The sequence below is a fragment of the Sus scrofa genome, chromosome 1, assembly GCF_000003025.6.
Source record: "Sus scrofa isolate TJ Tabasco breed Duroc chromosome 1, Sscrofa11.1, whole genome shotgun sequence".
In the NCBI taxonomy this organism is placed as follows: Eukaryota; Metazoa; Chordata; class Mammalia; order Artiodactyla; family Suidae; genus Sus; species Sus scrofa.
In genome coordinates, this window is record NC_010443.5 from 164,827,615 (window position 1) to 164,851,704 (window position 24,090).

The following is a 24,090-nucleotide window of genomic DNA, read 5'->3' on the forward strand; positions in this document are numbered from 1 at the left end:
AGGGAGTTCCCGTTGTAGTGCAGTGGAAATGAATCCGACTAGTATCCATGAAGATGTGGGTTCGAACCCTGGCCTCGCTCAGTGGGTCGGCAATCCGGCATCTCCATGAGCTGTGGTGTAGGTCACAGATGTGGCTCGGTTCCTGCATTGCTGAGGCTGTGGTGTAGGTCAGCAGCTATATCTCCGATTCGACCCCTAGTCTGGGAACCTCCATATGCCATGGGTGTGGCCGTAAAAACACAAAAGACAAATAAATAAATAATAAAATAAAAAAGGGCGATTAGCAGGAAGATTTGAAAGCTGTTAAGGATTGACAGACACCAAGCCCAGTCTTTCACTTGGACACAATCATAAGGATTGAAAGATAAAAACAACTGACGATAATGACATTTATTGCCAAGTCGGCATCGGCCTCCCTCACTTATGTCCCTGGCCACCAATATTTACCTCCACCTCATGAAAGAGCAGAGGACTAGTTTCTGACTCCTCTTGGAACGACCTGCAGCTCACTAGCTGTGCAAGCCCAGGTGGGTGACTTAATCTCTCTGAGCCATAGTTTCTTCACCAGCAAAGGAAAACAGCTGATTCTTGTTACTCGTGGTAGTCATGTTCTGTAAAGTAGATGGAACACTAAATTAGCAAATACCGAGCCATTATTTCTAGGGAGAATACAGGATTTTAGGATTAGATTTCCATGAGCCCCTGGTCACATTTTTTTTTTTCAACTGATCAGTACCTAACCTTGTTTTAGTGTATTTCTGTTCAGATCCCTTATTTAATATGCATTGCTGATTCAAAATGAATGTACCTGTTCTAACACACCTGTTTTCTCTGTGTGGGACAACACGGCCCTCTTACAGTTAGGAACACTAGAAAGCACTTCAGCTCTGTCCTCTGGGCCATTTAAAATAGTGAAGTCACTAACAAAAAGCACAAACTTGTAAAAAGCCCAGCACTAAATGGACCGCAGAAAGGACGCTTGCTAACTGTGCGAGCTGAGAGGAAGGCGGAGCGCCGCCATGCGGGACGTGAGCTAGGAACTTGCACGTGGGGCCACTCTGCACAAGTCCATTAGCGACTGGGAAAGCACGGTGAACGCTGATTGGGAGTTAAAATACATTTTATTGAGCAGGCGCATTGGCAAATCCTGGATCAGTGAGGACGGAGGGCAGCACCAACGACCCTGGATTATCGCAAGTATTGACAAGGTAACAGAGCTCTTCAGTAGCTTCCCCATGATGTGTCCTCAACCCAGAGAATCTTACAGCTGTTGCTTTGCTTTGCTGCTTGCTGCTTCTGTGGTTTTAGCGCGTCAGACTCAAGGCGGGGCGCTACCTGCTCTCAAAACGAGGTGCTCTGAGGCCGAGTGATGGGGTGTTCGGGCTAGCCCAGTACCGAGCTGCACTCTAAGCCTTTGTTGAACCTGACTTGAATTTTCTGCAGCACCGTTAGTTCAGCCTGAGCAGCTTGAGCCTGTGCCAGGGTGGCGGAAGCTACCCAGGGGTAGTGGAGTGAGCTGGACCCGAGAGTGAGGGCCTCCTTAAATTCTGGGCATCTCTCCCCTCAACCTGGTGCCAGCTCTGGCACCTGCCTGGAGGAGTTTTCTGGAAAGGCTGGTTGAGGCCAGGTGATGGAGGGAAGCTGGGCACAGGTGGATTTTATCTTTAGGGTGGTAGGAAGCTATGGATGTTTGTGGAGCAGGCCTGTAATTAGGATGGAGCGAGTGTTCAGAAGGCAGCTCTGGCGATAGTATAGAGGAGGGGGCTGTAAACAAGGCTGGGAGGAGTCTGCCTGGTGGGTGGGAAAGGCAGAGAGAAGCGCTTCTGAGGTCTGGGTCTTTTGAAGCCTGGCACGTTTCTCCTTGGGCAGTGGCTGTAGTCCGCCCCCGCTACCCCCCCCCCAACCCCCTGACAAGGGCAGGAATATTGAGCGCTGTGGGTGCTGCCCTTCTCCCTGAGGCTTCCTCTACCAAAGTTTCCCAGCGTGCAGTCTTCCCCAGTGTTTGACAGTCATTCCTGTTCGCTGAATTTTTCATTAGGAAAACGGTCACTGGAGTTTCCATCGTGGCACAGCAGAAACAAATCCCACTAGAAACCATGGGGTTGTGGGTTTGATCCCTGGCCTCGCTCAGTGGGCTCAGGATCCATCATTGCTGTGAGCTGTGGTGTAGGTCGAAGATGTGGCTTGGATCTGATGTTGCTGTGGCTCTGGTGTAGGCCAGCAGCTGGAGCTAGGATTACACCCCTAGCCTGGGAACCTACATACCGTTGTGGCTCAGTGGCAATGAAGGCTATTATCCATGAGGTTTCAGGTTCTATCCCTGGCCTGGCCCACTGGGTTAAGGATTCAGCATTGCTGATCCTTGATCTGGGAACTCTTATGTGCCAGCAGGGCAGCCAAAAAAAGACAAAAGAAAAATCATACCATAGCTTTGAAGTCAGCTCTCCAAGTTACTAGGGAGTTCTTAACATTCCCAAGCATTAGTTTTCTCACCTGCGAAATGGGGATAGTAGTAGAACCTCTCTCAGATGTCTGTTGCAGGAGGCAAATGAGATCACTCATGAACTCTGCTTAAGCGTGGGGGCTGAGTCATTGGCAGTAGCTGTTAATCATTCCTTGTTCCTGATGGCGAAGGCATACATCATATAGACCAGCGCCATTGATATCCTCCTTCTTGGACTCTTTAATCTCTGACTCCCACCCTTTTATAACCTCTGCATGGGGAAGGGCTCAAGAGGAGGCCCTTACGATTATCTAAGCAGCTTTTGACCCCTTTCTTTTATACTGTGCACAGTGGATTGTTGGTTTCTTACTTTGGAAATGGTGTATCATGTTAGAGGCTGAGCACAAACTTCCTGTCATAAAAGCCTGCAGAGAGGGGAGCAAGAGGCAGGCCTGAGAGGTGCAGTGGGAGACTGGAGGGGGACCCGCTTCTCCTTTCAGCCCTTCCAAAGGCCAGCTGCATCTCCTTGGGCCCCTCCTAAACCACATTATGGCCTTCCAGCAAACTCTCTCTTTCTGATTAAGTTATAGATTCTGTTTCATGCAGCCAAAACCAGGCCAGTGCCAGGTGAATGAGATGTGCCTCCTTTCCTCCCAGAACCCAGCCCAATGCAGGGACAGGAGGGCATCAGGCCAGGACAGCCCTCCAGGAAGTGCTGAGATGGGGGAGGGACACAGATCCACGCTTGGGTGGGAGGAAAGGGACTTCTCCACAGAAATGATCTCTGAGGTGAGGAAGGGAGGAGATGACAGCCATTGCAGGGGACACAGCTCATCAGACACCCGATAGAGAGCACGGTGCGGTTTACACAGAACATCCATATCTGTGTCTTTATGCGGATCATGAATGTTCACAGTCCCTGCTGCTTCACCAGCCCCATGCCATCCCCGCCTGCGGTTATGGTCAAAACACAATTATTCCCCCATTCCCAGGGGCAGAGGCCAATGTTTAGACAGCCTTACCTTTTTGTCCAGTGGATTCCTGGAAGTCTTCGGAACCTAGAATCCCAGGCTGAGGTGGTGCTGAAGCAGCTGTCTGAGGCTGTGCAGAAAGGGGAGGAGGAGGAGGCTCCTGCGTCCTTGTCTGAGGCAATGAGGACAGGACAAGGAGACCTGGTTCTGGAGGCAATGGGAGGCTTCCCAAGTGGGGCAGGGGAGGGCGCTGGCAGAGGGAGCAGGCAGCCCATGCAGAGCCGAGGACGGAGCTGGGATTGCAGGCCCCGAGGGAGGCACTGGGGGAGCCTTTCTGGGCACTAAGGGCCTCTGTGGTCAGATGCATTGCACTGGGGGTGCAAGAACAGCACAGAGGGCGCAGGAGGGGTTTGATGGCCTATTGCGTATACCCAGTGACACACCCCAAGTCTGTCCCTGGCCTTCATTTAAAAAATATTTGTTTAAAACAAAAAGGGAGTTCCCGTTGTGGCTTTTTGAATTAAAAACCCATCTAGTATCTGTGAGGATGCGAGTTTGATTCCTGGCCTCGTTCAGTGGGGTTAAGGATCTGGTGTTGCCATGGGCTGCGGTATGGTTGCAGACATGGCTCGGATCTCGAGTTGCTATGGCTGTGGTGTAGGCCGGCAGCTATAGCTCCACTTTGACCCCTAACCTGAGAACCTCCATATGCTGCAGGTGTAGCCCTAAAAACAATGAAAATAAAAATAAAGACTGTGAGGGGAAAGGGCTAGAGGATGTGGGATCAGCTCGTGGCCTGTCTTCTGATGGGTTGGTGGTGAGGTGGCAGGTGATGTCTCGAGAATTGCAACCTTCTGGTTCCAGCCGGTCTGGGGTTGTCACCATCCTCCACCAGGTGGGGGCTTAGTTTCTGTAGAACAACTCACAGGTGCGTCAGATTGTTACCTTTGTCCCTTCAAGAGGAGCAAGGAGGCCTGTCTCTTATTGTCCTAATTATTACCTGCTCTTTGAAACTCAGGGAAGGTGTCAGAGACTAAAGCCTTTTTCTACAAACCAGAAATGGGGGACACAGAAGGGCTTTTGAACCTGGGAGGGCTCTGCAGGGTCCTGCTTGGGTTAAGTCCCCCCCTTTTTTTGCTTCTCCTCAATCATGAGGGGGAACAGGGCAGGATAAGAAAGGGAATAAAGGTTGGGGTAGAAAGATCGATTGTAAACACAGTAGGGGAACTTGGTTTCAAAGTTATGGTAAAACTTGTGGCTGAGTGGTTAACGAATCCGACTAGGAACCATGAGGTTGCAGATTTGATCCCTGGCCTCGCTCAGTGTGTTAAGGATCCGGCATTGCCATGAGCTATGGTGTAGGTTGCAGATGCGGCTCGGATCCTGTGTAGCTGTGGCTGTGGTAGAGGCTAGTGACTACAGCTCTGATTAGACCCCTAGCCTGGGAACCTCCATATGTCGCGTGGGTACGGCTCTCTAGAAAAGGCAAAAAGCCAAAAAAAAAAAAAAAAAGTTATAGTAAAACCACTCCAGCCCAGTCCTCCTTTTGCCAAATGACTATTGCTGGAACTCAGCCTCTGCTCACTGGTACGGAATAAAAATATGGAGACAGAGTTTTGAGTGGAGGAGAAGAAAAAGCTTTATTGCTTTGCCAGACGAAGGAGGATCACAGCAGATTACTGCCTCGAGGACTGTGCCCTCCTTAGGAGAAACTGGGAGGTGGTTTTAGTTTTGGGAGTGAAAAACAGGGCCGCAGATAAGAATGGGGTGGAAGCAAACTTGCATTGTTTTCAAAGCGGGTGTTTCGGGGTCTGGTGGTCTATCTGGGATAAAGAATGCTTCATTAACGTCTTCCGTTTGTTGGGAGATTTAGTTCTGCAGAAGAACTAAAAGATACTGTTTTCTTTCTTTTTTTTTTTTTTTCTTTTTTTGTCTTTTCTAGGGCCGCGCTCACAGCATATGGAGGTTCCCAGGCTAGGGGTCTAATCAGAGCTGTTGCTGCTGGCCTACACCACAGCCACAGCAACTCGGGATCCGAGCCACATCTGCGACCTACACCACAGCTCATGGCAACACTGGATCCTTAACCCATTGAGCGAGGCCAGGGATCGAACCCGCAACCTCATGGTTGCTAGTGGGGTTCGCTTCCACTGAGCCACAATGGGAACTCCAAGGTACTGTTTTCTATATGCCTCAAGGGCCCAGGACCCTGCCCCAGGGCTGCACTATTGTTTTTTTGACTGCTCCTCTTTGGCTTTGCATCCCCTCCCTTTACTGATTAGCAAATGTGTGAACTTGCCCTTTGGAACCTTCCTGAAGCTTATTCCCTAAAAGCAAGAAATGAAGGACATAGAAAGGACACAGGGTCCTGCTTGGTTTCATGACCTGCTGTCTGAAGTCCAGCCTGTGCTGCAGAGAAGAGCTAGTGCCCTGAGCAGCCCGGAGAGATGTCTGGAAGCCTGCTAGATACTCACACGCCTAACCCATGATGAGCTTGGCATCCTGGCAGCAGCCTATAGTGTCACTGTCCTCACTCTTTCCCACCGCCCTTCCCAGCTCTGCTCTCCTATAGAACTTACTCTTAGTTGACACATATTTATAGGAAGTGGTGTGGTAGAAAGAGCATAGATCAGTCAGTAGCCCTGAAGCAAGTCTGTTAGTATATCTCTCTCCCTTCCCACCACTGGAAAATCGAGATAAAAATAAGTGTTCCAGGACTGAGGATTTCTTTCAGGACAGAGGATTGTTAAAATCACGTGCATGGAGTTCCCATTGTGACTCACCAGGTTAAGAACCTGACTAGTATCCATGAGGATGCGGGTTCAATCTCTGGCCTCGCTCAGTGGGTTAAGTATCCGATGTTGCTGTGAGCTGTGGTGTAGGTCACAGACACAGCTTTGATCTGGCGTTGCTGTGGCTGTGGCACAGGCTGGCAGCTGTAGCTCCGATTTGACCCCTAGCCTGGGAATGTCCATATGCCTCGGGTGAGGCACTAAAAAGCAAAAAAAAAAAAAAAAGAGTGTTCATGGTGTCCATTATAGAACACTGTGACATTTTGACATACTTAATTCTGTAATACAAAAGCACATTTATGGAAGAAAATAAAGTATATATCATGTCTGTCAGTGCCAGACAAACCAAGACCCTGCCCCAAGCCCGCACTATTGTTTTTTTGACTGCTTTAAAAAAACAGTATATGTTGAACTTAAAATCAAAAAAATGCTTCTCTTTAAATGGACTTTTTTTTTTTTTCTCAGCAGACTGGGGAAGTCTCAGCATATGTTGTTTGAAAGGAGGACACCCAGGTCAAACCCACCCCACAGTGCCAGTTTGAGAGCCCCTGAGCTGGAGATGGGAGATTGGTGTTCTAACCTCTGCCTGTCCAGTCACCTTGCTGTGTGACTTTGGACAAGTCACTTTCCTGTTCTGGGCTTCTGTTTCTCCTGGATGCAGCAAAGGGGTAAGGATATATTAGAGATCATCCGAGGTCCTTTTCAGTTCTGACCTTCAAGGTTATCTCGATTCCTGAATCTCAGTGTCACACTCAGTATCCCATGGAGCAGGGGCAGATTTGAATTCATCTTTTCCTCCAGTTGCCCATCTGTGCATCTGTTCCTGCCCTGTGGGAAATTGTACATGGGGGTCTTGGGCCAAGGAGAGGCTGTTTGTTCCCCTCACCGGAGACCCCATCTTCCCAGTCTAGGGCGGTAAGCCCCTAAACAATTGTCTGAAGGGGATCCAGGCTATTAAAGTCATTTACATAGTAATTAACAAGGTTCCATTAGCTGATTCCTGGAGCCAGAATACTCTGCCTCCATTTCCCTTCAGGGGTCCCGGTCCCGAGCGGGGACGAGGTTTGCTGGGGTTTGGCTGGTGGAGTAGTGAGGGGAGGAATTTTCTGTGCTCATGTGTCCCACCCCCACACCCAAGGAAGCGAAACAAGGACTGTGCCAGGGCCCCAGCTGGCTGGGTAATGAGGTCTGGGGCCAAGGGGCGTGTCAAGAGCACTTGGGGCCTGAAATTCCAGGAAGAAAGGCAACCACGAGTCTCATAGCCATGTGTCTGTTCTGCAGCCCAGGGCCTAGGGCCTGCAAGACTTCCTCTTTGAAGATGACGCAAAATTTCTCATGCCCTTCTGGGCCTCCTGATAACACATTGTGTTTGTGCCCACAGTAAGAGGCAAAGCTTCCCTGGTTATCACCCTGTGGAGCCTCTTAGTCACCCTGTGAGGCACACGTTATCTTCTCCATTGTGGGGATGTGGAAATCCATGCCCAGAGAGGTAGAGTGGGTGGCTTGGTGGAGGTCACACAGCTTGAAGTAGCAGAGGAACCTGGGTCCTCAGACACAGTCCAGCTCTTGCCACTTGGAAAACGGTTTCTAAACAGCTCTATGGGATCCCAGGGCAATCTCTGAGTGGTTTCCCCCCAGGATAAGGGGTTGGTGAAAGGACTGGCAACTCCACCCTGCATATCTCCCACTTTGACCAGGGCAGTTATTTCCATGTTGGACATCTAGGTGGGATTTTGTTTGGATTCCAGAGCTAGAAAAGCTTTTAAAAATCATTGCACTTTTAGGAAATCGTCCCAGGGAGGGACCTGTCACAGGGCCACTTCCTTGCACATCTCTGACATGCATGGAGACCCGTGGAGGCCAGCAGTGTGGCAGAATTGGCCCTCCGAGACGCTGGTCTGGGGTCCCAGATCCCTGGCCTTGGTCTCCCCATCAGGCTCCCTGTAGGGTAAGTATAGAACCCACTGCCTGTCCAGCCTCTGCTTCCTTCTCCCACCAAGCCTGGCTGGCCTGCTGTTCCCCTGCTCTGCCAGCCGCCTCCTTACTGCTCTGTAAGAGCTTCTGGTTGTCTCCATTGTATCTAAGACCAACCAAGAGAAAAGAGACAACAGAGAAAGGGCAATGATTCCGGGGTGCCCACAAGTTTTGTATGATCTTCCTACACTTCTTCACTTGGCAGATGTTTTTCTAGAGCTGAAAGAGCCAGCATCTGAGGATAAAAAGGAGCATGAGCCCGAGTCTGGCCCTCGGAGGGCTTCTGGGTAGACATGGCCCAGACTCATCATAGTGGTTCCCTGGAGAAGACAGGCTGGGTGTGGTGTTGGGGGGTGTTCCAGACCCCATGCGGGGCCAGCAGTGGGTGACTCCTGATGAGGGAAGCCTTCTCCTGATGATGGAGAAGCCTGAGCTATTTTGAAGGTGGAGGGAGTTGGCCCAGGGGAGCGGGAGGGAGGCGCTTTCTAGCTAGAGGAAGTGACATATGTGAGGGCTCAAGGCGAGAAAGGGCATTCGTGTAGCTTTGCCTAAGCATAGGATGCAAAGTGAGCAGATTTCCTGTCATGGCTCAGTGGTGATGAACCCAGCTAGTATCCATGAAGATACAGGTTCGATCGCTGGCCTCACTCAGTGGGTTAAGGATCTGGCATTGCCGTGAGCTATGATGTAGATCGAAGTTGTAGGTAGAAGATGTGGCTTGGATCCTGTGTTGCCATGGCTGTGGTATAGGCTGCAGCTGCAACACCGATTTGACCCCTGGCCTGGGAACTTCCATATGCTGTGGGTGTGGCCATACAATGGAAAAAAAAAAATGCAAAGTGGAGGAGTGGGGCCTGCAGAGGTGGGCGGCCATCAAGTCAAGGAGTGAGTGAAGGGGCCGAGACTCTCAGGCCTGCTGTTCTTCTCTTTCCTCTGTAGTTTCTTCCACAGGGCCCCATCCTCAGGCTACCCCTGAAGGGCCACTTAGGCTGTGGGTAGGGGCTAACAGGGGATTCATGGCCTAGTGATACCCCCACATTGGACAGAGCCCGACCCCTATGCTGTCCGGTCCCCTGGCCTCCAAGGCCTTACTCTAGCTGGAGGCAGGGCCAGTGAGGCTCAGTGGCTGCTTTCCTTGGACATGGGGACAACGAGGTGGAGGAACGTTATAGCTGGTGAGGCAGCAGCTCCTCCTTTGGAGCCCAGGTCGCCCCTTCTATACAGCAGTGGGGTTGTTGCAGATGATGGCTGAAGCCCCTTCTAGCCTGGATTCCTCCTTTACAGACAAGGAAAGTAATTCAGTTTCCCCAAGAAGTGGACCCTGAAGCAGGGTTTGAGTGCAGGTGGTTTATTTGGGAGGTGATCTCAGGAAGCCCCAGTGGGGATGTGAGAGGAGAGGACACAAGATGCTTGATGAACAGAGTGAAGTCTGGGGCTCCGAGCCCTGGAGCTCTGGGAAGCTGCGTAAACACGCTGTTTGTCTTGTTTCAAGTGGCAGGAAGTCATCCCAGCTCCTGTCTTTTGTCGAGGGCTGCTCCTAGGAGCCTGAACTCCTGGCATTTCTTGCCCGCCCCACCCCTAGGCACAGCATCCTCCTGCAGCCGGAAGGCCTTTAGGCAGAGAGTGACAGAGGCTGCAGGGAAAAGCCATGGGCCTGGCAATGGGTGTAGCAAATGGTGCTTCCAAAAGGAGGTTGACTAGGCACTGATAGTATATTCTTCAGAAACCAAGACCCAAAGGGACTGAAGTGACTTTCCCTGGGTCCCACTGTGAGTTAGCAACAGACTGGATCGGGACTCATCACCCAGCGCTCTTTCTGCCACCACGTCACTCCCCTCCTGTCCCCCACCTCCTTGTTGTCAGGTCTCTCAGTCAACCTTGCCCTCCTCCGTCATGTTGTGTAATAAGACAACTTCGTTTTTGTTTTTGTTTTTGCTTTTTAGGGCTGCACCTGAGGTATATGGAGGTTCCCAGGCTAGGGGTCAAATTGGAGCTGCGGCTGCTGGCCTACACCATAGTCACAGCAATTCGGGATCCAAACTATGTCAAAGACCTACACCACAGCTGATGGCAACGCCGGATCCTTAACCCACTGAGAGAGGCCAGGGATCAAACCTTCAATCTCATGGTTCCTAGTTGGATTTGTTTCCGCTGCGCCATGATGGGAACTCCCTAATAAGACAACTTTGGTAGCAGATACAAAGATCTCCTGAATAACATCAGTTGGAGTTCCCATTGTGGCTCTGCTGTAATGAACCCGACTAGAATCCATGAGGATGCAGGTTCAATCCCAGGCCCTCTCAGTGTGTTAAAGATCCAGCATTGCCAAGAGCTGTGGTGTAGGTCATAGATGTGGCTCAGATCTGGTGTTACTGTGGCTGTGGTGTAGGCTGGTAGCTGGAGCTTGACTTGACCCCTAGCCTGGGAACTCTGATATGCTGCTGGTGCAGCACGGAAAAAAAAAAAAGAAAGAAAAACACGAGTTGGTTCAAATCTCTGACTCTTTTGAGCTATTCTTTGAAAAAGGCCTTATCTTCGTCTTTGCACCCCCATCTTTGCATGTGGTAGGCTCTTAATAACACAAAGAATGATGTTTGGGCCATTTGTGTGGCATGGTGGCAATTCCTATGTCCTTACGGCGCTCAGTTACCTTGTTTGAAAAATAGACATGTGATGCCATCATGCTGACACTCTAAGGTTGTTGTATCTGATTTTCAGCATGATGCGTGGTACCTAGTAGGTGCTCAACAGCAGTTTGGACCACTGAAGAACCTTCAGGAAATTGCACAACCTGTCACCCCAGAGGGAAGGGGTGGTCTTGGTGGTTACTGAGCCAGAGCGCATCATGAGTCAAAGGATCATGCCTATCCCCTCCCCCATCCCTCCCCACGGGTGTGAGAGGTCGGTGTCCCCCCCCGCCCACCGCCCCCTGCACATTCCTGAGTCCCCAAAGCTCTGAGTCAGGTTTCCCGCCTCCTGCGATTCCTCAGCTCCCTGCCAGCCAAGCTGTTTTGCAGACCCAAGTTGGTAATGACAGATCCTTCTCTCCTGGCCCTCCACTGGCGAAACCATGGAAAGTATTCGAAACACGCAGCCTGGGAATGCGCAGGCTTCCATCCACTGGGCTTGGCAGGGCCCGGCGATTTCTCAGCCAGCGCTTTTGACTAAGACTCTGCTGTGGCTCAGGTTTCCCAGGAGCTTGTCAGCTCAGTTTTTCAACAGCCTTTATACCTTTTTTCCCCCTTCAGAACATGAACCTTAAAGTAGGTTCTGAATCACACAGTCTCTGGAAGCAGGACGCTCTCTCTTTTAGAGACCTGGTTTTGGATGGGTCCCAGGAGAGCTGGCCTTGGCCTAAGAGGGGATCTCCCGCCCATCGGGGCTCCTCAGGCCCAGGCAGCCTGAATCAAAGGATTCTCTGCTGGAAGGAATCCCCAGAGGATTTCCAGGTCTTTTGCCTCCAGAGAGATCTGTGTAACCCATTCCAGGCCTCTGCAATTTTGATTTTAAAATATCCTCCCATGGGGATGAAGGAAGGGAGAGAGGATGGAAAGACCACAGACTCTGGACCTACATGCTAATTACACATCTGCCCCCACTGGGTTTCATCACCCCTAAGATGGCAATAGTAATACCCACCTCCAGGTTATCATCAGGTTTAAGTGGCAGCATAGGAAAGCACCTGGTACAATTCCTGCACACAGTAGGGGCACACAGAGAGGAAAGGCTTTCCCTTTTTTTTATTTCTTGGTCACTGATTTTACTATCTCATCACAAAGTTGTTTGGTGAATGAATGAATGCAGGTCTTGATATACCCAAACTCTCTGCCCTTTTCAAGCCCCATTTCCTCTCAAGGCACCAGTTCAAAGCCATGGAGCAAGTATTTCCAGAGCATCAGTTCTGTGCAAAGAGCAGAGCTAGGTTTCGTGGTGACACCCCTGATGCCCAGGCCCCAGTGCCTGTTGTAAAGGATTTTCTGGTCTAGTGAGGGAGCGGGCACCACAGGGAAAATGGCAGGTGGGTAAAATGTTGTCCCCAGGAGAAATAGTCACAATGACTTTGCTCACTCCTTTGCCATAGTCGTTCGTTGCTACAACACAAATTACTGCAGGAGGAGGGCCTGGCCACCCCTCGCCCCTGGTGGTGGTTCTGGAGGCTTCTAAAGCAAGCCCTTTCCGCTTGACACCCCCGTGCTAGTTTCTGTGATGTGATGATACATGAAAGTGCTTTGAGAATTCAAGGATGTGCTGTTCTCTCTGCCTTTCCACTTCACCCACCTGGAGAATGCAGGCTCAGCCTAGAGAAGGTGGGCGTCCCTTCTCTGAGATGCCCTCCTGCACCCCTCGGGGGCATATGTAGCTGCGCCCTCTTGGAGCCCCCAGCACTTTAGGCCTAACTACAAAGTCCCCTGCACTCTGCATTGTGACAGACTGTTACCAAGTTTGCCCTTGAGACATCTGGGACATAAGAGCTGGGTACTGAAAGGAAAAGTGGGGTGCCTAGGTGGGGCTCCCTAAAAGCAGAGCCTGAGAGACTTGGATGCACACAACTTATTGAGGGGGGTGTGTTCCTGGGAGAAGGGAGTGAGGGAAGCAGGTTGGGGCAGCAAGGATGTGGGTGCGGCTGGAGTCTGGCCTCAGCCTGGTCCATGGGGAGATCTGGAGCATGACGCCAACCCCCTCAGTCAAGGGCTCCAGCCTCTGTACCCCCAAGTCACTTAGTCTGATGTCAGAGAGGCAGGCGGGGGTCATGTGACCTCCCAGGTGGGGTGGCTCCTCCTTGGCCAAAGGCAGTCCTCTGTGGAAGAGGGTGGCTTCCAGCTGTAGCTGCCAATGCTCTGAGCAGTGGGGGCTGGGCAGGGCGCCCCACCACGTGCCCCTGGGCAGGGGAAGGAGGGAAGGATCAGGAAGGAGTATCGAAATCCCTGCCAAATCATTTCCAGGAGGCTGTGCACGTTCTGTGCACTTTTCCTCCATCTTTATCTTTTGCTAAAATGACTCCCGGGCAAGGACAGAGGTCACACCTGCCCTGGGAGAGCCTTGGGGATGGGGAGGGGCCTCAGAGGGGCAGCCAGGAGAGGGCGGGTCCTGGTCACCACTCACCTCGCAAGTGCCCCGCTGTCCTTTATGCACCAGTGGACCTGAACTTCTCCCCACATCCAGGATGCCCGAGCCTTTCCACCCTCTGCATTCCCGCCACACTTGATACAGACCAAGCAGGTGGTGAGGACTTGCTCTGCTTCCCGAAGCCCACCGTAAATTCTTAAAAGCAATGGCTGCATCTTCTTTTGATTTTCCAAGTACCCATCTCAGTGCCTTGGCCTTGACCAGCTGGCCACCAAATTGTGTGGAGTAAATACGCTCACCGCTTCCCTAATTTTCCTGTGAGGTGGGGAAAAGGGCAAGACTCCCTCTGATGGCAGCATTTGCCAAGGGTGCCCTCGTGTTCAGGTGGGACCTGGGCTGTCCTTGCCCTTCCCCGCGCCAACACCTCCAGCCCCAGCCAGGGCTGAGGCCTCCGATGGGCCCCACCCGCCTCTGGGTGGCAGCCTTGGGCGAGGGTGGCCAGTGAGACATGGCAAGGACAAGGAGCTCCCGCTGGCCCGGTGCACAGATTCCCTGGCCTTAATTTATATGAAATGTGACTCCATCACTCAAAGGCTGCGCCTGGCCTTGGTCGGTGCAGGTAATGATGATATAGGCTCATTTATGCAAGATTATCCTTTTATCACATTTCCAGACTCATTTATGAGGCTCATGTTTCCCCCCGAGGGCGTCATCAAGCAAGTTAAGTTGTACTATTTCCCTCCCGCAGAGAACTGGCGGGGGCCTCCCTCGTTGACGGATGAGGCCCGCTGCCTTTGCCAAATAGGGTCGGCGTGATGGATCTTTTACTTGTGAATATTATAGCTGGAAATTAGCATGTTTATTGAGGTAGAATGTGTTTGTTTACATTCCACTACCCATGGCATTACCTCTTATGACCTGACTTATTTAGTTGAGGATAAGCACAAATGATCCGCATTTTGGCACCCACAAAAAAATTAATGAACTTCCAGAGAGAGAATTCAGCCTTAAGTAAACCCACCAGCGAGGTGGTTGGAGGCAGAGGGCCTGGGAAGGGCTCTGGGGGCTTGGGTGGTGGACCATGTGCTACTCCGGGGATGGTGGCTGTGGGAGCAGAAGGCCCTCTGCCTGTGGTGCAGAGGGCCCGCGCTGAGCCTGCTTGTTGAGTGGAGGTGACTTCTGTTGCTGGAGGAGGGAGAGAAAGGCAGAGGACCAGGACTGCGAGCCATTTTCCCTGGGATTCTCCTGGACCGCCTCTGTGTCTTGATGCAGGAGTGAGAAGGGTAGCCCAGGGGTGCTGACTGAGGGCCGGAAGGGAGGATGTTTGGGCGAGGATTACAAGGACGAGGTGTGGGATGATGGGACCTGAGAGGCCAAGTTACCACCTGGAGTCCTCCTCTCCTAACACTTTCACCTGTAGCAGCTTTGAAACCCGGCTCTCCCCACCCGCCCAGGTGGCTTGTAGACAGCACAGCCTGGGATGCAAACGCTCACTAACCTACCATCCTCTTGTTTTAGAAGAGGAATCTGAGGTTTAGAGAGGTGGAAGGTCTGGGAAGCAGAGAGAACCTAGGAGCCTGGCTCCCAACACCAAGGCTGCCATCCTATGGCTTTAAGCCCGAGGCCTGCCTTGTAAGAAGGCGCAGAAGCTGTGTCCTCTAGGATGTTGCTTCAGGGACGCTGGAAAGCTTTGCCCCCTGTGCCTGGCCAGCAGCGGCCTGAAATCCCATCCTTCCAAAAATGGTCACCGCCAGAGGCGTTCACGCTGATTATTCCCTAGACCTTTGCCTCCAGTGTCCTTCCCCCACAACGAGCCACAGTCACCCCCTGTTTTCCCAAGAACTCCTCCAAGAACCGCAAGCAGGCCTGACCCAGATTCCTGTGGAGTCTCTGCTTTGCCCTGGGACCCAGTGCACTTGAAAGCCTGTGTGCACCTTTCAAGAGTGGAGTCCCTGTTTCCCCCAGTTCCGTGGAGATCCTGCACAAAAGCCCCACTGGTCCTCAATGCCAACTACTCTGGGGGCTCCTCCTCCCAATGCCAGAGCCCGAGGCGTGCGAACCTGATGTGGGGCTCAGAACTCTCACTCCCGTGGGTGAGCCTCTGCCATATAGTTACTTTCCAGTCTGTGGGCTGCACCCCGGCGGGTATGGGGTTGCTTATATCACATAATTGCCCCACCTACCATCTTGATGTGGCCTCCTCTTAGTCTTCTAGAGTAGGATATCTTTTTTTTTTTTTTTGTCTTTTTGTCTTTTTTAGGGCCGCACCTGTGGCACATGGAGGTTCCCAGGCTAGGAATCTAATTGGAGCTGTAGCTGCTGGCCTACACCACAGCCACAGCAACGCAGGATCTGAGCCGCATCTGCGACCTACACTGCAGCTTATGACAACGCCAGATCCTTAACCCACTGAGCAAGGCCAGGGATCGAACCCACAACCTCATGGTTCCTAGTTGGATTCGTTAACCACTGCGCCATGACGGGAACTCCAGGACATCTTTTTTGATAGTTTGCAGTCTGTTTTGTTGAAGGTGTTCAGCAGTTGGCTGTAATTTCGTTGCTTTTATGAGAGAAGGTGAGCCCAAGCCCTTCTCCACCATCTTAATCCCGTCTCTGAAATCCCATCCTTAAAACAACCCCCCTTTGTAGTTGAATCCCCTTGAGAGAGCGCATACTCCTGGAGGGAGCCTTGTTCTTGCTCTTCGCCACCCCAGGATGCAGAAGTGACCCAAGAGAGACTGAGGGAGGCGGCAGAGCTCAAAAGCTTGAGGAGCAAAGCCCAGAAACAGCATGACGAGAGACCCAGGAACAAACTTCTCCCCCGTGTGAATTTTCCGAGTGAGCAAAGCCATTCTCCCTGTCCCCCTAACCCTGACCCTTGAACATAAAGATGGCAGAGGTGTCCTGTTTGGGCATCAGAAGCAGCCAGAAATGGGATCTAATTTTGGCTCCACCTCTTCCTAGTTCTCTGACCTCTGTGACCTCAGATGTGTCATTTGATCCCTCTGTTCTCCAAGTCCTCAGCTAGAAAATGGGGCAGGGGAATTACAACACCCACCTGTCAGTGTCACTGTGAGATGAAAAGACGAAAGGACTAATGTGCTTAGCACACAGTAGCCCTTAGTAACTGTCATGAATTAGGGGTCATTAGTATCATTATTTTCTTTCCCAAATGAACCACTGACACCTACCCTGGCTTTCCAACACTCTGGAATTGATGGAGGGGATTGAAAGAGACGGAGGGCGAGACGGGTTCCCTCCACGCCCTCCGTCCCTTTCCCCCTGTTGGGTCCTGATGCAGGCATGTGGGTCCTTCCCACGGAGCCTTCGGAGTTCCCACGTTGGGGGGTGGGATAGAGTCAGGTGATGGGCTGGAATTTGGTCCATTTTAGCCACACGTCTCTCAGGGGTCTGGGGCAGCTCAGTGGTTCTAGACCTCAGTCTCCTCATCTTTGAAATGGGGCCAGCCTCACTGGTAGTCTTGGGAAGCAGCCAGGGCCACAACTAATCTGGATTACCAGCCCCCAGCAGGGACAGGCATGCAAGAGTTGTTCAGTGATGGCTGGATGATGGGCAAAGAGGCAGGACACCACAGATCAGGGTTCAGAAGACTTTCTCTGGAAAGGGCCAGATAGTAAATATCTGAAGCCATACAACCTCTGTTGCCACGACCCAGCTCTGCCCCTGTAATGCAGAAGCAGCCACAGACGGGGGTACACGAACAAGTGTGTCTGAGGTCCAAAAGGACTTTATACAATCAGGTGGTGGCAGGATTTGGCCACAATTCTCGACCTCTGTGTGGTGAGGCCATGGCAGTCTTTGGACTCAGACAGCTGAACTCGAATCCCAGCACCTCCATCCTTTAGCTGTGTGGCCCCAGGCAGGTGACTTATACTCTCTGAGTCTCCATTTCCTCAAGATGGAGGACACTGGCTTGTCCTTTTTTGATAGTCCCCTCACCGTACCTGCAGGGACTGGACTCAGAGAAGGAGCTCAGGAAAGATGTGCAGACTGGCTCAGTAAATGGTCTCTGGCAATAAGAACAACTTGTAGTAAGTGTGCCGCACCTTTCAGCTCGCCGGGCTTTACACGTCCATCCCTTTCTCTCACCCCATCCCCTCCAGAATGGATACATTGTTATTATTGTTGTTGTTATTTTGATGGTCACTTTACAGATGAGAAAACCAAGGTCCAGAGAGACTTAAGAGACTTTCCGAAGGTCACTGTATTTCCCCTTTGGACCGCCGTAACAGAGTGCCATAGACTGTGTGGCTTATAAACGACAGAAATTCGTTCCTCACAGTTCTGGAGGCTGCAAAGTCAAAGATCAAGGCACTGAGAGGTTAGGCATCTAGTGAGAGGCGGTCTTTTCACTGTAAGCTTACATACTGGAAGGGGCCAGGGAGCTCCCTGGGGCCTCTTTCCTCATTAGTATCCCACTTATGAGAGCTCTGCCCTCATGACCTAATCCCCCTGCCCCCCCCGCCCCTGCCAAAAGCCCCACCTCCTGATGCCAAATCATTGGAGATTAAGTTTCAACATGTGAATTTTTTTTTTGGGGGGGGGGGCTTTTTTGTCCTTTTTAGGGCTGCACTTGCGGCATATGGAGGTTTCCAGGCTAGGGGTCTAATCAGAGCTGTTGCTGCCGGCCTATGCCACAGCCACAGCAATGTCAGATCCGAACCTCGCCTCTGACCTACACCACAGCTCACAGCAACGCCGGATCCTTAACCCACTGAGCAAGGCCAGGGATCGAACCTGCAACCTCATGGTTCCTAGTCGGATTTGTTTCTGCTGCACCACGACGGGAACTCCTCAACATGTGAATTTTAGGAAGACACAAACATTCAGTCTATAGAGTCAAATAGTCAGTAAGGGACAGACCAGCTCTTTCAGCAGCAAATCCTCAAATTTTCCACTACGCCAGCACTGTCATAAATAAACCTTCTCCTTAGTCAGCCTCCTCCTGCCATAGGCAATCACTAAAGGGACTGGCTGTACAGGACTTAAGCATGTAGACCAGAGCCTGCTGTCTCTGTAAAAAGGGGCTACTTGTTATTTCCCAGGTTTTGAGACTTACAGGCTAGAAATTTGAGGATTGGGGCTCTGTAGTTCTGACCTGCTCAGAGATCAAGTTTGTAATACTCTGATAGAGAAGGAAACTCTGCATCAGTAAGGAATAGCATTTGGCAGCAAGTAACCAAGACCCCTCAGAGCTAAGGCTTAACAAAAACAAAAATGAAACAAGAAATAAGGCTTATTTGTTTCTCATATGCTGTGAAATTTGGGGTGGTCAGGGCTGGGGCAACAACTCCACCATGAGCATCTTCTGTCATCTTTCTGCTCAGCCAAGTGGCTTCTACCCCCTAAGGTCTCCTCATGGTTTCAAGATGGTTGCTGGAGCGCCAACCATCAGGCTCACATTTTAGGCAGGAGAAAGAAGGAAGGAGAAGGGTAGAAGGGGTGCCTGCCCGCTGAGTCAGCTCCCTTTTAAAGGAGACTTCTGGAAACTCCACCCAAGAAGAGAACAACTTTGGCTTTCATCTCACTGATCGGAATTGCCCATTGGGCCAGCCCTAGTTATAAGGGAGGCTGGGAAAAGTGGATGTAGTGCATTGCTGCCCCAGTCAGAGCTGAGCAAGCAAGGAAGAAGGGGAAGATGGATCTAGGGTGGGTAAACCTCAGTCTCTGCCTCCTCCTCCTAATTTGCCATCTAAGTAAACTAAGGCCCAGGGAAGGAAGGAAGTTACCCATGATTGCATGGAAAGTTAGGGACATGCCTGAGACCAGACCCCAAAGTTTGTAACTCTGAGACAGATGCTTCTTTCATAGTCTCTACTGCTTCACTCTGCAGTTGCACCTGTTCACAAATAATGTTATTACTCTTTATCAAGCACTAACAGTGTGTCAGGTACCATGCTGAAGGCTTTCCAGGCTTGTTCCCTTCAATCTGCTACCAATCATTTGAGTTGGGCATTACTGTTATTCCCATTTTACAGAGGAAGAAACTGAGGCTCAGCTATGTGAGGTGACTGCTTCAGGTCCCAGGGCTTGAAAGTGTTGGGGTTTCCAACCCCAGCTGTGAGCAGTTGAGTGCGTCATTAAAATGACCCAGGGGCATCCTCAGTAGGCCACTGAGTCAAGGTGGCTTTCATGGTGACCCTCTGCTGTTAAGAATGGCCCATATACAGCCCTGAGAGTCAGGCAGCAAGAACCCTACCAACTGAGGCGGCTCTGGGCTCCCCACCCACCTGGCCAGGCTCTGTCTCTGCAGCTCCTCATTCCAGCCAATTACTCCTAATGGAGTGATATGAAATGTAACTAACTTGGGGAAATATCGGTATACTTTAATTAAATCAGTTTGCAATTAGCCATCTGAGTAATGAGGCTAAGGTGTTTTATCTCCCTGTGAGCCAGCGGGCCAGGGGGAGCCAAAGGCAGAGGGATTTTGTGCAAATAGTATGGTCCTAGTGACACACTCCTTAGGGGTATGGCGGCAGGTGCGAAAAGCCCCAGGAGAGGATTTGGCCCAAATTTGCTATGATTAAATAAATACAGCACCTCAGAGAGGAGCTACTAATTTGGAGTAAATTTTTAATGGCTGCAGCCGGTTTTTCTTATTAAAGAAATACCAGGGCTTTTAATCCAAACACCTCCTGGCAAAAGGCTAAAAATTACACTTGTGCACTGTGTGACCCTGAAGTCCCCAGACGCGCTAAACATCTGGGTGGGCAGGTTGGCCGCTGTCCAGCAAGGCCTCTTAAAGCCTTCCAGGAGCAGTCCTGGGACCAGGGGAGGGCAGGTGAGACATTTGTTTTGGGTGCAAGATTTAAGTGGGTGCCAAAATACTCAGCAGTGAGGTAATACTTTAATGCACTATATTTGAAAAAATCAAAGTGAATGCAAAAAATTGATGATACCCAAAATTACAAAATTTAAATAAAGATGGGGTTTGTATCAATATCATGGCCTACTGAGCCATGTCTGGAGCCAAGGGGAAAATCAATCCTACTGATCTTGTCTTTATTTAAAAGTTTGCTATTTTGTTCATTATGAACTTTCTGGCATTGATTTTTGATTTCTTGAAATACTGCATTAAAATATGTCTCTTGATGACTGTGGGTTTTGATGCCTCCTTAAAGTGTGTTCCCAGAGTCGAGGGCCTCAGTCTCCTTACCTAGTTCCAGCCCTGCCAGCTGAGTTGTCCCTCAGAGTTTGTGTGTCTTATTCGATAAAGTGACCATTCTGCGTGCCCTTCTGGAACCTGGCTGGGTTCTTAGGGCCTCTAAGTGGCAGACTTTACAGGTGGCTGAGATGGGTGGCCCTTGGAACCCTAGACCATTAAAGCAAGGAACCGCCCCATGATCACTCCAGCAAGACCTGAAGAGGCTACCCAACAGCTTTGTGGCAGAGCTGGGGCTTCAGTTTCTGGTTCCCTGCAGGGCCTTTCTATTCATCAGAGGAGAAGAGCCTTTAAGATGTGGGGTGAAAGCCAGGTGGCCATGTGACCCAGTTCTGGCCATTAAGACACAGACGTCTGGGCCGGGCTAATGGGCACAGACCCAGCGGATGTCCCCTTGGCCTTTTTTGCTTATTCCCCTTCCCCCTTCACATCTCGAACTGACCCTCTATGTCTGGAGATGAGCAGCTGCCCCAGGATCTTGAAGGACAAGAGCCACATGCTAAATAAAGGTGGCAGAGCAGGAAGAGACGAGGAGTCTGGGTCCCCAGGCCCCCTTAGGCCTCCGTTCCTGGGCTGCCTACTGCATCCCTTTTTCAGTGAGTTGAGTTAATGTTCTCTGCTCAAGCCACGATTAGCTGAATTTTCTGATGCTCACAGCTTGAATGCAGTCCTAGCCATTCCATCACCCACGGTGACAAGAGCAGCTTTTGGTGAAATTCATTTGGTATTCATATGACTCGCTCCCTGCTTCGTTTAGGTCCTTGCTCCCTGTCAGCATCCTCGGAGGGGCCTTCGCTGAGCACTGTATCTAACATAGCAGCTCCCGTCACTTTCCATTCCTTTGCCCTGCGCTATTTTTTGGGGACCCTTATCAGTCACTAGCTGACATTATTCTGTATCATTATTTGTTTCTCGCCTCCTCCACTGGAATTAGTTCCAGGCTCCTCTGCCTTGTGTCATGCATGGCTGTATCCTCAGGGCCTAGAACAGTGGTCGGCATGTAATAGGTCCTCAATCATTATTGCTGAATGAATGGACCTCCTCTGAGCCAGTTGAGCCCTGAGCCTTTGCCTCGGACATCTGCCAGCTCTCTGTGATAACTTGGCCCCTGAGTTAGGATTTCTGCTTCCTCTCTGGCTCAGCCTCTCAGAACCCAATGTGAATTCCCATTATCGACCCCTCTGCTGTTCTGCCATGACACCCCTGGACACCCCAGGTCCCAACCAGCTTGCAGCTGCCACCCCCATCTCACAGGACATCCATCGTACCCTGGCACAATGATGGCCAGGCACCCGCTTCTCCATCCTCCTTCATCCTCATCCTCAATGTCATTGTCCTTGTGGGATCCCAGACAGTGAGGACATTGTGTGGGAACTCCTGGCTCTCCTGTGGACGATGCATCAAAAGCCATTACCTCCTGGTCCTGATTTCCAAGATGGAGCCTGCCTCGACGAGAACAAAATGAATGGGTTGGGTGTGCCAGACCCCATTAACTGGCTACCCGAACTAATCAACAGCAGGAATTCAAGGAAATTGCCAGAGCAAATTGAGAAGCCAGATTATTTGGGTCTCTTGATTGAGATTGCAAGAATAATTGTTTGAGGGTTCCATTTAATAAGCTTTGTTTACTAACCCCAGATCCTGTTTTGGTTTCTCTGCCTCCCGGACTAAGGCTATGGCCACACTGACAAAGAATTTTGACATTCTTGCTAATGGGACCTCAGAGCTTCTCCATGGAATCCTTTTCATTTTGTGGGTGGAGAAAATGAAGCCCAGAGAGGGAATGGAGCTTCCCAAGGTGCCCAGGGCTTAGAGACTCCCAGGCAGGGCACTTCTCCTCCTGAGAAAACCAACAGGAGATTCAAGGAGCCTCAGAAGATGTCCTTCTGACATGGGTCATCAGTGTATCGTGAAGGAGTTTAAAGAACTGCATCTCGTCATTAGTTAAGGAAATACTTGGACAAATACGATGCAAGAAGGCAGTGCATCATTGTCTCCAAGGGCCTGAGTCTTCCTTGGAAGGTAAAAATACTGCCTGCAGAGGTCCTTCTGCCAAGGACCCATCTTCACCTATAGTTACTGAGAGCACCATGGAGCTGGACTGCATTACAGAGAATCGCCACGCACAAGGGACAGTCCAGAGAACCTTCCATGAGGCCTGGAGAGGGGGCTGGTGTTGCCCCTTCTCTAGAGTCCTGATCTGCCGAGTGCCCAGTTAGGCTCCTGTTCCTGACTCTACCCTCCCCGGTCCAGCTCACAGCACCAGGGTGTCCATCTGGGAGGTGGCGAGGGCAGACCCAGATGGCTGTCCTTGCAGATGTCCCCAGCTTCCCAGGGGAGTCAGGGGACAGGGTGTGGCACAGACAGTGAGTTGGGGAACCAGAAAAGGCAAGAGAAATCATGGCTGGGTGTGGTCAGGGATGTGTCTTTATGGGGGAGGGAAGGCTCCTCTGCCCGTGAAGAAAGAACAGAATTTATGGGCAGAGGGTTATTTATCAGTGGAAATCAGTGGGTGCCTGAGAGGTGAGAGGTATTCAAAGGAAATTCATCCATTCTGCACAGTTTTGGGGGAGCCTTTATTATGTGCCTAAAAAAAAAAAAAAAAAAATCCCGGAGTTCCTGTTGTGGCGCAGCGGAAAGGAATCCAACCAGGAACCAGGAAGTTGCAGGTTCGATCCCTGGCCTAGCTCAGTGGGCTAAGGATCTGGCATTGCTGTGAGCTGTGGTGTGGTCGCAGATGCAGCTCAGATCCCGAGTGGCTGTGGCTGTGGTGTGGGCAAGCAGCTGTAGCTCCAATTTGACCCCTAGCCTGGGAACTTCCATATGCCTTGGGTGCGGCCCAAAAAAGCAGGAAAAAAAAAAAATCCTCACAGTGACCCTTTGAAGGAGGCAGTGGTAGATATTTGGGATGTAAAATGATGTGGTCCTTCTCCGAATGGTCCACCAGGGACTAACTCTATCCCTGTTTCCTTCTCCAGCTTAAGCCAGAAGGTAACTCATATCAAATGACTGCAGCATCCTGACCACCTCAGCCACTCATCCCTGAGTCCTCGGAGGGTCCAGCACCACCAGCATCTTTACCACACTTGCACTAATACCACCTAAGCTGGCACTCGTTCTTTCAGCTGCTATACACCATCTCTAGTAAGGAATCAGTTTATGGGTTATTAGAACCATGGAGAATTTCAGCAAGAACCCGCTGTCAAACCGAGTATTTCCTGTGCTTAGCCAATTGCCTATTTGAACTTAAATGGAAAACTGTACATTTTTGTCTGTTAATTTTCACCTTTATGCATTCAGCCTATTTTTCATAGCCTAGTAAATGTTTTTCCAGTCTACGTTTTTGTCACTCAAGTGCTTTTGCAATGCCTGGAAATGTGGAAAGTCTGCTTTCAAGAGTCTTCCTTCAAAACAGTAAAGTGCAGAATAGCACAGAGATGAGGATGGGCCCTATAACATTTCACCAGAGACTGCCTTCCAGTCAGTTGCTCCAAATTCTTTGTGTGGGGTTGATTAACCAGCTGCTTGCCCCACCTCCATTTTGTTCAGAGGCCAACAAGAAATACTTTCAAAATGTTTTGCAGAAATAAAAATGCATCATGTGTAAGGCATCCCATTAGAAGGGAAGTCAGGTGAGCTTGGCATGGCTTTTCCTAGTGA

At 50.8% G+C, this 24,090-nt stretch overlaps 1 long non-coding RNA gene across 2 annotated transcripts; it reads left to right on the top strand.

Annotated features, from left to right (window-relative positions):
• LOC106509074 lies at positions 608 to 23,768 on the top strand. Of its 2 annotated transcripts, none has more exons than XR_001306312.2 (4): positions 608 to 1,208; positions 6,672 to 6,874; positions 7,991 to 8,154; positions 23,409 to 23,768. It is a non-coding gene; the product is annotated as an uncharacterized LOC106509074 (long non-coding RNA). The 2 variants fall into 2 exon arrangements; XR_001306313.2 differs by having other exon boundaries at positions 6,675 to 6,874.